This window comes from Lissotriton helveticus, chromosome 1_1 (genome assembly GCF_964261635.1).
Source record: "Lissotriton helveticus chromosome 1_1, aLisHel1.1, whole genome shotgun sequence".
Classification (NCBI taxonomy): domain Eukaryota; kingdom Metazoa; phylum Chordata; class Amphibia; order Caudata; family Salamandridae; genus Lissotriton; species Lissotriton helveticus.
Window position 1 is genome coordinate 537,245,983 of NC_136057.1, and position 12,354 is coordinate 537,258,336.

At 42.9% G+C, this 12,354-nt stretch overlaps 1 protein-coding gene across 7 annotated transcripts in view; it reads right to left on the minus strand.

The window, feature by feature from the left end:
• The window catches only part of EPS8 (EGFR pathway substrate 8, signaling adaptor), a 1,030,589-nt gene that overhangs the window by 639,213 nt on the left and 379,022 nt on the right, over positions 1–12,354 (minus strand). The gene's annotated exons all lie outside the window — the stretch shown is intronic.

The following is a 12,354-nucleotide window of genomic DNA, read 5'->3' on the forward strand; positions in this document are numbered from 1 at the left end:
TACACAGAGCAAGATCAGAGGTTGGTCAACAATGTCTGCAATAATTTGTTTGTTACTGCTTACAAACCTTCCCGTTCCGTCCGGTCCAGTGCACATTCCCTGTGCGGTGTCCCCATAGTCAAACGCACACAGATGGGAGGTTGGTCTTTTGCATGTCAGTGCTCCAAGTTATAGCAGGACTTGCCAGAACCTCTTATAAACTGTCCTTCACTGACGTTTTTTCTAAAACAGCTGAAGACCTGGCTGTTCTGAGGTGGCAGGTCTTGGATAGACCTGACCTGACATGTTAGTGCCAGGTAACCCCAATGGGGTAGCTGAGCGCTTTATAAAATGTCTATTATAATTATTATTGTGGGGGAGAGAGGAACCTCCAGCTGGAGTTCAGGTGGGCTACTGACTGAAGGTGGACATGCTAAGGTGCTTTTTGGAGGAAGTCATGCGGTCATATTCAAGAGTTTCGCACACAGCATTTTGCTAATAAAGGGCGATTCATTTCAATGCGACTGTTGTATGACTGCGTCTCACTTCAAGCCTTTTGATGTCTGGACATCTACCGAATAGAACATGACTGAGAGAAAATGTTAACTAAGAGAGAAGTCCTGGCCATATTTATGTGGATGATAGACAGCTGTGATGCTCAAACATATTCAAACAGCGGAAATATTACATGATGTGCTGTCATTGATCCCCTCATGTGGTGTAGTTCAGTGCCACCGCACAACCAATTCAACCGAAATTCAAAGCCTTTGGCCTAATTGTTTCCTCACACAGGCATTAAAACACATGATGTCTGTCCTCTGACTGCAGCTAAAAGGCACATCCCTCGTTCAAATAATGCAACCACTTGAAACACGCAGCCACCAGCCAGATGAAAAACAGCACTCTGGAGGCAGAAGAACGAATTATTTGAAATGATCTATTATGTACTTGAAAGTATTAATTCTCTGACTGTGAGCCATGGTGTCCAGGCGCATTAAGGCCATCGGGCATGGAGCAAGTTATTTTTTATAACGGACGAAAACCGCAATGTGAATTCATGATATATAAAAAGCAAAGCAAACGTGCTAATACAGATAGTTCTTAAACTAAACAAGCTTATAAGTGCAACCGGTTAGACCCCAAGAGCAATCCAAACACATTAAAAAACAGAATGAATGGAGTGGCTCTGTTGGCACGCCCCCTGAACTCACGCACCTATCTCCTTCATACTCTTCCACCCCCACTCCCACCCCTCGTGAACATCCATCATATTATGCATGTACGATTCTTGTTTCTTGTAAATATGGCACCTATGTGTCATTTTGTGGCGCCTCAGTAAACACATGCGCGGCCATGTAGACAAAAAAACATTTGCGGCCAACCGATTTATAGCTCACGTTTACATGGTGGCGCCGACAAACAAAATGTACTAACAAGACCCATTTTGAAAATGAATACACTTGGGACCATTGGAGGAACATGTGATGCAGTACGCCCATTTGCAGACACGTCAACAATATTCAATCGAAGTCAAACAAAAGATGAAGCTGAACCTGGTTTACAACCATTACCAGGAATGTTGAAACGCAGCACTGGCAAACTTCTTTTTTTGGAGGATGTGCACATCAAGGAAAATGAATTACTGCCTCCCAGAATCCCTTTATCTCCGGGCACCCCCAACACATTTGTACATAAGTATCTGGTGCCACCTTGTATTTAAGGCAGTGCTCTGGTTTAGAGGGTTCTAGTCTATTCAGCCAGTGTGGTGTGACATAGTCCCTGTATACGCACTTGTAAAGTATCAGTTTCAACTTTGCATTGCGTGTAACCATCCGGCAGTTGATTAGTATAGAAAGGCAATCGTGATCTCGCAATGTGTTCGGTAGCAATAAGGTATATAAGCCCAAGCTTCTCCTCCTAAATCAGAAAGCATCTGGATATAGGTGGGTGTCTGGTTCCTGCAGGAATCCCACCGAAGCCTTGCGACTAGCCTCGGCTAGGCCAGCATAGGCCAGGAAACAGCCATCTAGAGCTAGTTCACACCTGGTGAAGAAGGCAGCATATCCTGTTAGTCGGCCTTCTTCATAGAGGTCTCCCAGCATTTGCGGAATGTCACACGTCATATGCATTGTATATTTTTTATCTTTTAAAAAAATTATTGTTATTCTGGGGTGCTTCAGCTATGAATTGATGTAATAGTAATTCAAAACCAGTACTTTTGGTTAGCACCACAAGAATCATAATTTCCTTTCATTTGCATCTGTTTTATTAAAATAACTAGCAGCCCGTCCCGATGTTGTCTGGGAGCAATTAGGCTTCAGGGCCCCCGCCCGCCCCGACGTTGTCCGTGGGTCCCCCGGAGCCTTCCTCCATATATTGCAGTATTATACCTCTATGTTTACTTTGTACGCTTTTGTAACCTGCACACGTAACTTTTTCCTCCTGTAATGCACCGTTTGGCTCACTTTTTTAATGCTGTGTTTGCTTCCTCTTGCTACCTGCACACGTCACTTTTTCCTCCTATACCTCTATGTTTACTTTCTACGCTTTTGTAACCTGCACACGTAACTTTTTCCTCCAGTAATGCAGCGTTTGGCTCACTTTTGTAACGCTCCGTTTGCTTCCTCTTGCTCACGATTTTCATTTTTGCTTCATTTTTCTGCCGCTCACCGCTCCAAAATAAATAACCTACCTCATCCGCCGCTCACTGCTCCTCCCCGCCTGTCCGCCGCTCCTCACCGCCTGTCCACCGCTCCTCACCGCCTGTCCGCCGCTCCTCACCGCTCCTCCCCACGCCATGTCCGCCGGTACTCCTCGCGCTCCTGGATGCCGCTCCTCCCCGTGCTCCTCACGTCGGGCACGCACGTCGCGGCCGGCGCTTCTTCCATGGGACTACTTTTTTTGGGGGTAAATTTTTTAAATAACGTATATTTATTACGTTTATATAGCCTATGTCCATCTGCACACCCTGACGATTACAACGATGTATCGGGTGTGTGGATTGGCGCTGTGGTTCCAGAGTTTACCCGCCTCAAAGGTTCAAAGTTCTTCCTTTATAATAGTAGTATAGATACTTTGTATAGCAATTGGGTCTTTCAATCAACTCCGATCTATAAAGCGCTAGTTTTTACCTGCAAGGGTATCCAGGTGCTAGCTGGTATGAGTCAAAAGGCCAGGTAATGAGTTCCTTTCTGAATTCCGGGAGAGAGGATGATATTCAGAGGTGAAGGGGAAGGCGGCACCAGTACTTGGCAGCAAGGTAGAAGGAATGTTCTCCACTGTAGATCTGGCAGATGCAGGGAGTGTGTGCGAAACCAAAGGAGGCGGAGCACAGGTGTCTGGAGGGTTGGTGAAAGTTCAGGTGGTGGGTAACCCTTGGCCAGGGAGGGCCTTGTAGGGGTGTATGCATCTTGAATTAATCTTTTCTGGATGGGGACCCAGTGGAGGTTCCGGAGGTGGGGGGTGATGTGGGTCCGTTTGGGGAGGTTGAGGATGAGTTTGTCAGCTGAGTTCTAAATCATCTAAAGTCTCTTGGGAAGTTGGGTGGTGATTCTTGTGTAGAGTGTGTTGCCGTGGTCTACCCAGCTTATGACTAGGGCTTGAGTGACTGTTTTCTGGTGCCGACAGGGAGCCATCTGAAGATCTTGCAGAGGGGGGTGGAAGCAGGCAGGGGAGACTGTGTTGATCTGGTATTTCATGGTGAGTTTGCTGAACAGGATGTTGTGCCATGGGGAGGTGTTCCCAAAAATCAGCACTTCCGTCTTGTCTGTGTTGAGAATTAGGTAGTTGGTTTTGCCACTTTAGTTCACAATGTTTTTTCACTTATGCCACCTCTACTGTGGGTGAACCTCACTACCATAGTCTGATTCAAGGTAAATTCACAGAAATTGGACTGAAAGCAGCTAGAGCAAGCAGTATTGGGCTGGTTACAAGCAAACGTGTACGTGTCTGGGCTGCATGTGTGAGACAACCGTTGTGTGCAGTGTGCCTACAGGGAGTCAATGGGGAGCAGCATGATTATTACAGTCTTTGCAATCTATTTATGAGCTTTTAACGAAACCTGTGTAAGCCATACGGCAACACTCCATTAAGAAGCGAAAAAGTAACATTTGTCATATACAACAATATGAAACAGCAAAACAGTATTAGAACACACTACATAAAAGTAATTTGTTATTTTGAGGTACCAGGTAGGTGACAGTTGCCATGCAATCATAAGTTATGATTGGGTAAGAAATATGAATTCCTGTTGGAGGTGAAGAATTCAATCTACAATACCAGCTAATTGACAACTGGTGACTGAGTATAGTGGTTATGAATTACTGTACCTGGGAAACGACAAAGTGATTGTATCCAAAAAAGAAATAATATTAAGAGGCAGAGACAGACGCTTGAAATTAATTCAAGCAGGATAAATTGCCACCAAATACCATCCATTAATTGCTAAATACTATATAATTGCAGCTGATTAAGCATTCGGATAAAGCTTTAATTCTCAATTAACTTGATTCTAACAAAATCATTAATTTGTCTCTGCCTGAAAATGGGCATATGTAACATGCAATGCAAACATCAATAATGCACAAATTCATCTGTACAATGTGCTAACTAATTGGCACATTAACCACTACCCATGACCTTCATCATCGTGTTACATGCTGGCAGGTAGATAGATTCATCGCCCATGACGTCATCCGCCTCTACCTGGCCTTGCCCGACCTTCTGATCTGCTAAACCACCCGCCATGTCTGGACCAATCCCTGAGGTGGCAGGGAGGGCGTTCACTGGTGGACAGAAAGACTGAAACAAGCATTTGCACTGCGATAAGTTTGAGCTACTGGTATTGTAAATGACAAAGCCTTTTATTTATGTTTTGGGTTTTAAAACATAAATAAAAGGCATTGTCGTTTACAATACTACTAGATTAAACACACGCAAATGCGCGACCTATTGCATTGCAATAAAGGGCCTTCTCGACCGCTTGTTAGATTGTAAACATCAGAGGAAGAGACCGGCCTGCGACGACTTCAAAGTAATGATAAATAGTGCAGTGAAGAAAATGCGTAAGTGTCGTAAATTACACAGGCACAAAGTGTGAAGTGAGAGTTCTATATGATCCGAGCTATAAACACCAACAAAGCTCTCCAATACCTTTCGCTGTGTGATTACACAGTCGTGGCTCAGGAGGAAGGGCTGGAGGGGGAGCTATTTCCTGCCCTCTCCGTGATTTGAGTGTGCAGTGTGGCATCGCGTAATGTCATTGCTATCTTTGGCCTACTAAAAAACACTCCAGCTGTAGTAGGGCCCTGCCTTCTCCTCCTGCTGCAGGGTGGGCTGTGCCTTATGGCAGGCATAGAGGGAGGGGTACAGGGAGGGAGGGATGGATGGTCTCTGCTGCAATTCTAGCCTCGTACAGTGCCCCTGCTATTACTAGTGAGCGAGAGGCGCTGAGGTGGTGGTATTGATGGCGGGGGTACTGGTATTGGTGGTGGTGGTATTGATGGTGATATTGGTTGTGATGGTATTGGTTGTGGTGGTATTGGTGGTACTGGTGGTATTGGTATTTGCTGTGGTATTGGTGGTGGTGGTGGTATTGGATTGGTGGTGGTATTGGTGGTATTGGTGGTGGTGGTGGTGGTATTGATGGTGGTGGTATTGGCGGTGGTATTGGTGGTTTTAGATTGGTGGTAGTGGTATTGGTGGTGTTGGTGGTAGTATTGGTGGTGGTGGTGGTGGTATTGGTGGAGATATTGATGGTGGTGGTTGTAGTGGTTTTGGTGGTGGGGATATTGGTGGTGGTATTGGTGTGGTATTGGTGGTGGTGGTGGTATTGGTGATGATGTTAATAAAACAGGCTATTGAAAACAACATGTCAGGTGGCTTAGTGCAGATGACATGTAATACAGATGTGCTGTTGTCAGCTTCAGCCCATTAGCACATGATTATGTGCTACCTGGAATTCACACGACTTATTTCGCTAATCATTTCCAAATCCATTTTACTTGGGGGTGGGGAGAGGGGGTTGAAACAGACACGAGATAATGCCAGGTTATTGTGATTGAAAGCTGCTTAAAAAACACAGCGCATGTCTGGCCTGCACTAAGGGAAACTCAATAAAATAGTGCTTACAGACTAAATAACAGGTCCCGTGTAACAACCGAAGTAAAGGTGCCAGTAGCCATAGGAGGTTACAAATGAAGACAAAGCCATACTAAGGAGGGACTAACAAACCTATTGACAAATTGGAAGGCAGCATTTATGAAAGACAATGACACAGGCTAATGAAAAATATGGCAGGAGAGTGGGCGCGGCTTCTGTCCAATACTCTACTACAGCAGTCTTGCAGAGCTCGCAGCGCATGCGCACTGCCGCTAGGCTCAACCTAAAAAAACAACTCTGCGGCACTTGTCTTCTCCTTACTTCAAACTCCACAACCTCTGCCACGAGACCACTTCAGCGGGTTGTAGCAGTTTACAACATCCAAAAATAAATAAATGTCAATTCTACACCTCCGAGTCTGTCCAACCTGGTATCAACGTAAGACCATGGTGCGCACTGTTCTGTCCAAGGCATCTCAGGTTAGAAACTCCATTGCTAGTGCGACCTGCGCCATGTGAAATACCTAAAATGAGGAAAGCGCAAATAATTGGCATCGCTGATCAACTCCAACGCAAATAATCTGATTAGGACTTCAATGTGCCTGTGCTTTCACCCCTACTATCCCTGGCCGCTCCCCTACTATCCCTGGCCGCTTAGTTGTGTATTGCGATAGCGCAACCAGATGTTCCCTCTCTTAATATGTCAAAGAATGTGCTGAACTGCTTTTCGTAACTATAAAACCAATGTTGTGATAAGACTGCACAGAAATCGCCCACTCATCTTTCAGCCTTGTTACCACTTGAAGTACTGACAGGCGTAAATACATTTTGTTACCAATAGGTAAGCGTTTTCTTGATTCTACAGGCATAGATACATTTTGTTACAGATAGGTAAGCGTTTTCTTGATTCTACAAACGCAAATACATTTTTATCATCAAGGATATTAAGTGGTAAGATGCATTTTGAGAGAAATGCAAGACTATGCAAAAAAGTAAAACATGCGATCCTCAATTAAAAACAGTGCTACTCTGATTCTCGATTGTGTTCAGTTGTTTCTGAGAAACTAGTCTTCTTAGGAGTCCTAAAGTTAACCTTGCTCCGGCAGAACAAGATGTTTTCCAGCAATGTTTAACCACAAGCATTTAAGGGCACAAGTTAAACGAGTCACCATTTCAAGCGAACTCAAGGTCACTCGTTATGCTTCACAGCTGTTAAACCTTTGTCCTCAGCAAACGTACGGCAGTAAACTGACGTCCGAAAGACGACGTAAGAACATACCTGCCTTATCTTGAAGCAGATATTCACCAGGCGTTTTAAGCGTGCGGAATCGTCTGACTTGTAACTCTCGTCGCCAGCAAAAAACTGACCCGAGTCTGTCCAGAGTGGATTTTTAGTCAGACCTACGCGGGAGGTGACGTCATTCAGGGCATGTTTTCTAAACAATTCCTCGAGCAGGACAACATTCAATACTGTTTTTCAAATTCAAGAGTTGAAACATAAAAAGAACTTCTTTAAAAGCAGTGTGTACTATATATTTCCAGTTCTTTGGTCATGTGAACTCCTGTTTAGAGGCATACAATGCAACATGCACATACACAATTCAATTCAATTAAGCTTTATTCGATTTTAAATTACAAAATCATAAAAGCATACATTAAAAAAGCAGTGTTAAAAAGATATTTACAGTTAAAAATTACCAATATTAAAAAAACTAGGATACAATTCATACAGGACCAAACATTATGAGAGAAATCACTCTGCACGATTCCTTTTGTTTAACCAATATCAAAGTAGGAAAGATAGAACATGTTTATGTGCATATTCAGTTTAAAGTATTTACGATTTCTTTATACACCATGTACAATCTTTCAAATCACTTTCCAAAAGAAATTAAATGTGCATATACATTATATTGTATTCCAGTAGCTGATAAGCAATTTTAAAAAAGAGGATACTGCCTTGGTAACATATTCATTCTCTAGCTGTTTTAACTTAAGGAATGCCCCTCTACAGCGCCGAAGCCCCCAGGCCTTTAATATACGTTTCAAAAACCTCTTCCTCTGGGTCAGGTAAAACTTACAAAACAATGTACAATGAATGTTTGATTGGTATGAGATATCATCACATGGACAAATTACCCTGTCCCTTGTCCAATCGTTACATTGTGGAAAAGTTATCAATCTGAAAAAAGTGTCAGTGCGGAAACGGGTCAACAGCATGCGAGTATAACAGCTTAACTTTAATAACAAATAAGGTTGAATCCCTACGCTGATGGTAAGTAGCTGATTATCCGCAACTGTACATTTGACCTTTTCTAGAAGCCACCTTTTATTATCTAGATGTTCTAAGACCATCTTTTTCAATGTGCTTCTAGGCACACCTTCCATACTTTACAGGAGTATCGAAAAATTCTGGGTGCCCGATGTCATTCATCATATGTTTTACATAATTAGTCCATTTTATGTTGACCGCTCCATCTAGCTTAAGGCAGTCTATGATGACATCTCTGTTTAAACTTGTCTCAGGCGTTACCCAAACTTTATGCTGCAAGAGTAAAGGGGAGATTTTGATGGTATCCGAGATATATGGTTGTCCCACTTCACTATGGCAGATACAAGTAGCTGTAGATTTGGGGGCTGCTAATAAATAGCGGATAAAATGGTTCTCGCAGAGTTGAATCTGCTCAGTTTGTTCAATCCCCCAGATACCTGCCCCATAAGTACTGGTAGAGACACATTTTGATTTATAAATTTTTAAAAGTTCTCTTACCGGTCTCCAACCCAGTTGTTTCGCAAAGTTTGTCAGCGCTCCTGTGGCCCTGGAGAAAGCTAGTTTCCTTGCAGTCACAGCTGCCTGCCATGTAGCCTTTCAGTCGAAATTAATTCCTAGGTAGGAAAATCTGTTGGTACTCTCGATCTTGTTCCCATCCAGAAAAATCGGGCAGATGATCTTTGCCGTATTTCCACAGGTCATGGAATACGTTTTGGAGACATTAACTTTTAACCCTCTGTAACTCATATAATCAGCAAATTTTGTTACCGCCCTTTGGAGGCCAATCCTGTTCCGTGACATAATTGCAGCGTCATCCGCGTACAGGAGGATTGGTGCAGGGATGCCCCTTACCATTGGGTAGTCATACTGAAATTCACTGAGGTGTTGCCCTACGGAGTTAATATACAAGATGAAGAGGAGGGGTGCTAAAATGCACCCGTCTCACGCCTCTCCTTATTTCAAACTTTGCTGAACACTCACCCTTCCTGCCATAGCGTACCCTGGCACCCGCCCCCCTATACAGTTCCTTAATGAAAGAAAGGATTTGTCTCTCTACGCTAATGTCACAAAGTCTCGTCCATAATTTCCCATGATCCACACAGTCAATAGCGGAACTTAAATCAACAAAAGTAACAAAAAGGTTTCCTTTCTTAGCCAGTGCGTATTTGGCTATTAATAGTGCTAGGTTAAGGCCCTGTTCTATTGTTCCTCTAACCGCCCGGAACCCATACTGAAGGTTAGAGATAACATCCTTCTCCTCCACCCACTCTTGTAACCTATTTAGAATTATCCTACCTGCCAGCTTCATCAGCACATATAGTAGCGATATTGGGCGGTAGCAGGTAGGATCGTTCCTATCCCCTTTTTTTAAAGATCGGGATCACAATTGCGTCTGGCCAAGTTGGGGTAAATCCAAGCCTATTAGAACAATTTAGCACGTTAGTTAACAAAGGTGCCCATAGGTCTATCTCAAATTTATGAACGTCAATCGGGATGCCATCCGGGCCTGGTGCTTTTCCTGGGGAACTTTCCTTACTTGCCCTTATAACCTCCCCACACTCAAATACAATGCCCAGAGGGAACGCGCTAAGTGGATTATTATCATCAGATGTACCAATTACATTTTCAATTACTTTTCCAGAGTCATCTATGTTGACCTTTTCATAAAGGCCCTTGAAGTGTGTCACCCAGGTTTTGCCTGTGATTGCTAGATCAATTACATCTGTCTCCTTATCTTGTAAGAATGGAGCGTTAACCGCTTTCCAGAAAGCTGTGTTATCATTTCTTTGGCATGCTTCATGTAGTGCCAGACATGCATCCCTCTTTCGTTGTTTTTTCCTGTTGTTTATGGCGATATGATAAGATTTTCTAGCATGCCGTACTAATTCGATTGATCTTGGGGAATCGTGTAAGGCACGTTTCAGCTTGGTAAGTGCCTTAGTGCAACCCTCATCAAACCACCAATGGGCTTTGTTTGTACTATGACGGTATTCCCTTGTTAATGATTTTCTAGATTACGCTACGATTTTATTGAAGGAATCAAGAACTGTGTGGCTTTCCTCTTTTTGTGAAAGGCAAATAACCATATGATTCTAAGTATTTATCATTAGATTTTGAAGAAAAGCCACAGGCTCAACTTTATCCCATTTAATGGAATATCCGTTTCTGCTTGACAAGATGATCGGAGGGTTATAAGGAACATTTCCCGTCGATTTTTGCTCCACCCCTTTGATTTTTATACCAAGGGAGATAGGGTAATGATCACTCATCATGGTATCAAGTATTCCCCATGATGATACTAGCCCCGAGTACCTCAAGGATAAAAGTGCAAAATCGATGGTCGAGTTGCACCCTCTCCCATTAAAAGTGGGCTGGAAGGGTATTACAGGTGAATATAGTTCGTTGACATATGACAAATAAAAATGGAAGATCAAATTGTTTAACAAATCCCCTAGTTTTGAGTGGATGAAACGGGTGGGGGTATCCTCCTTATTGTCCCCTAGGCCGCAGATACCAGTGGCGCTACGGGAGCATAAAGTACAGTTGAAATCACCCAGAGTAGGACCATGTCTCCAGTCACCTGTTCCTCCAATCTAGATAAATTGCTCATAAGATTATTTATAGCATTTTCCAATAGAGGTGTTGGAATATTATTATAAAAATGTATGATCGCCATGTTTTTTTAAATCTCCCCAATTAACTAATAGGATCTGATAATACTCCATTGACATGAATTTAGCAACTATGATCCCTCCAGAGGTTGAATTATACATACACAGCCCCCTTTATTCCTACCCTGCTAACTAACAATGGCCGGTGTGTTAAAAGTTTGATACCCATTGATAAGTATTTCTTTAATGGACCACGTTTCCTGGAGGCATAGTATACTGTAATTAGTTGCTATATCCAGCCATGGGGAATAAGTTACTTTGTCTGAAAGCCCAGCAACATTCCAGCATAAAATATTACTCTTAGATGTTATCACTTCTGGGAATACCCTTTCATGGTTCATTTTTTTGTGCCATTTTTTACTCCCTTAATAAATATTGGTCCTGCCTTTGTTGAAGGATATGCCTGGTGCCTTTGTAATTTGGATTTTTTTGACGACTACGTCTGATTTATCTATGTCGTCCTGTTTTGTCTCATTACTTTCTACACTTTCCTGCACCTGGTGCCCATTTAGTTGTATCAATAGCGGGCTAGTCGTCTCAGAAAATTGCTCCCCCCTACTATTCTTCCCTTGTCAATCTTGATCATCCATGCCTGATAAAACTTCATAACGATTATGTAAAGGTATGCTCCACCTTGGTGTATGTCTGGCTTGTTGCATGCTGCCCTGATGGTATATAGGGGTCCTACCTATAAGTGGACATGGGGGTAAAAGGTCCCCAATGAATTGATACTTATGGAATTGTGATGTGTAGGAATACATGTAGTTCTTAATAAAATATCATGTACAAGTCTAGGGTCACTAAAGGTCAGGACTATGCAATCTCCGGGCGAAGTCTTATTTTCCCTTCCCACCCACGCTACCCTTCTTGCCATTTTAAAACAATTGAACAATTCATTATTTAACCCAGTTTGGTTTCCCAGCCAATATAGGGACTTATTCCTGAGTTCCCTCCAAGTTTCATACTTTGCTGATTATAATATAGGTACGTTAGCCAATACCACCACATAAGGCGTGGCGGCGGGGGGTAAATCAAGATAGTCCCTCATGGGTGGATTATTGATATTAGTTGGATCTTTTAAGGTGGTGACAAGACTTCCAGTCTCATTGGAGCCGGCTGCCTTGGTTAAAGGGTTTATTGAATCAGAATGCGCTAATGGTGAGTTTCTACTTTTCTTAGGTCTGGAATTTATTTCTGTGTTATCCACTGATAAAGGCTTTGCCATAGATAAATCAACTATGAGCTGTAAGTTGGATATAACTTTATCTTGGGTACCAGTCTGTGTCCGCCTATCATTATCTTCTCTCGTTACGAGTCATTTCTCTTTAAGAGC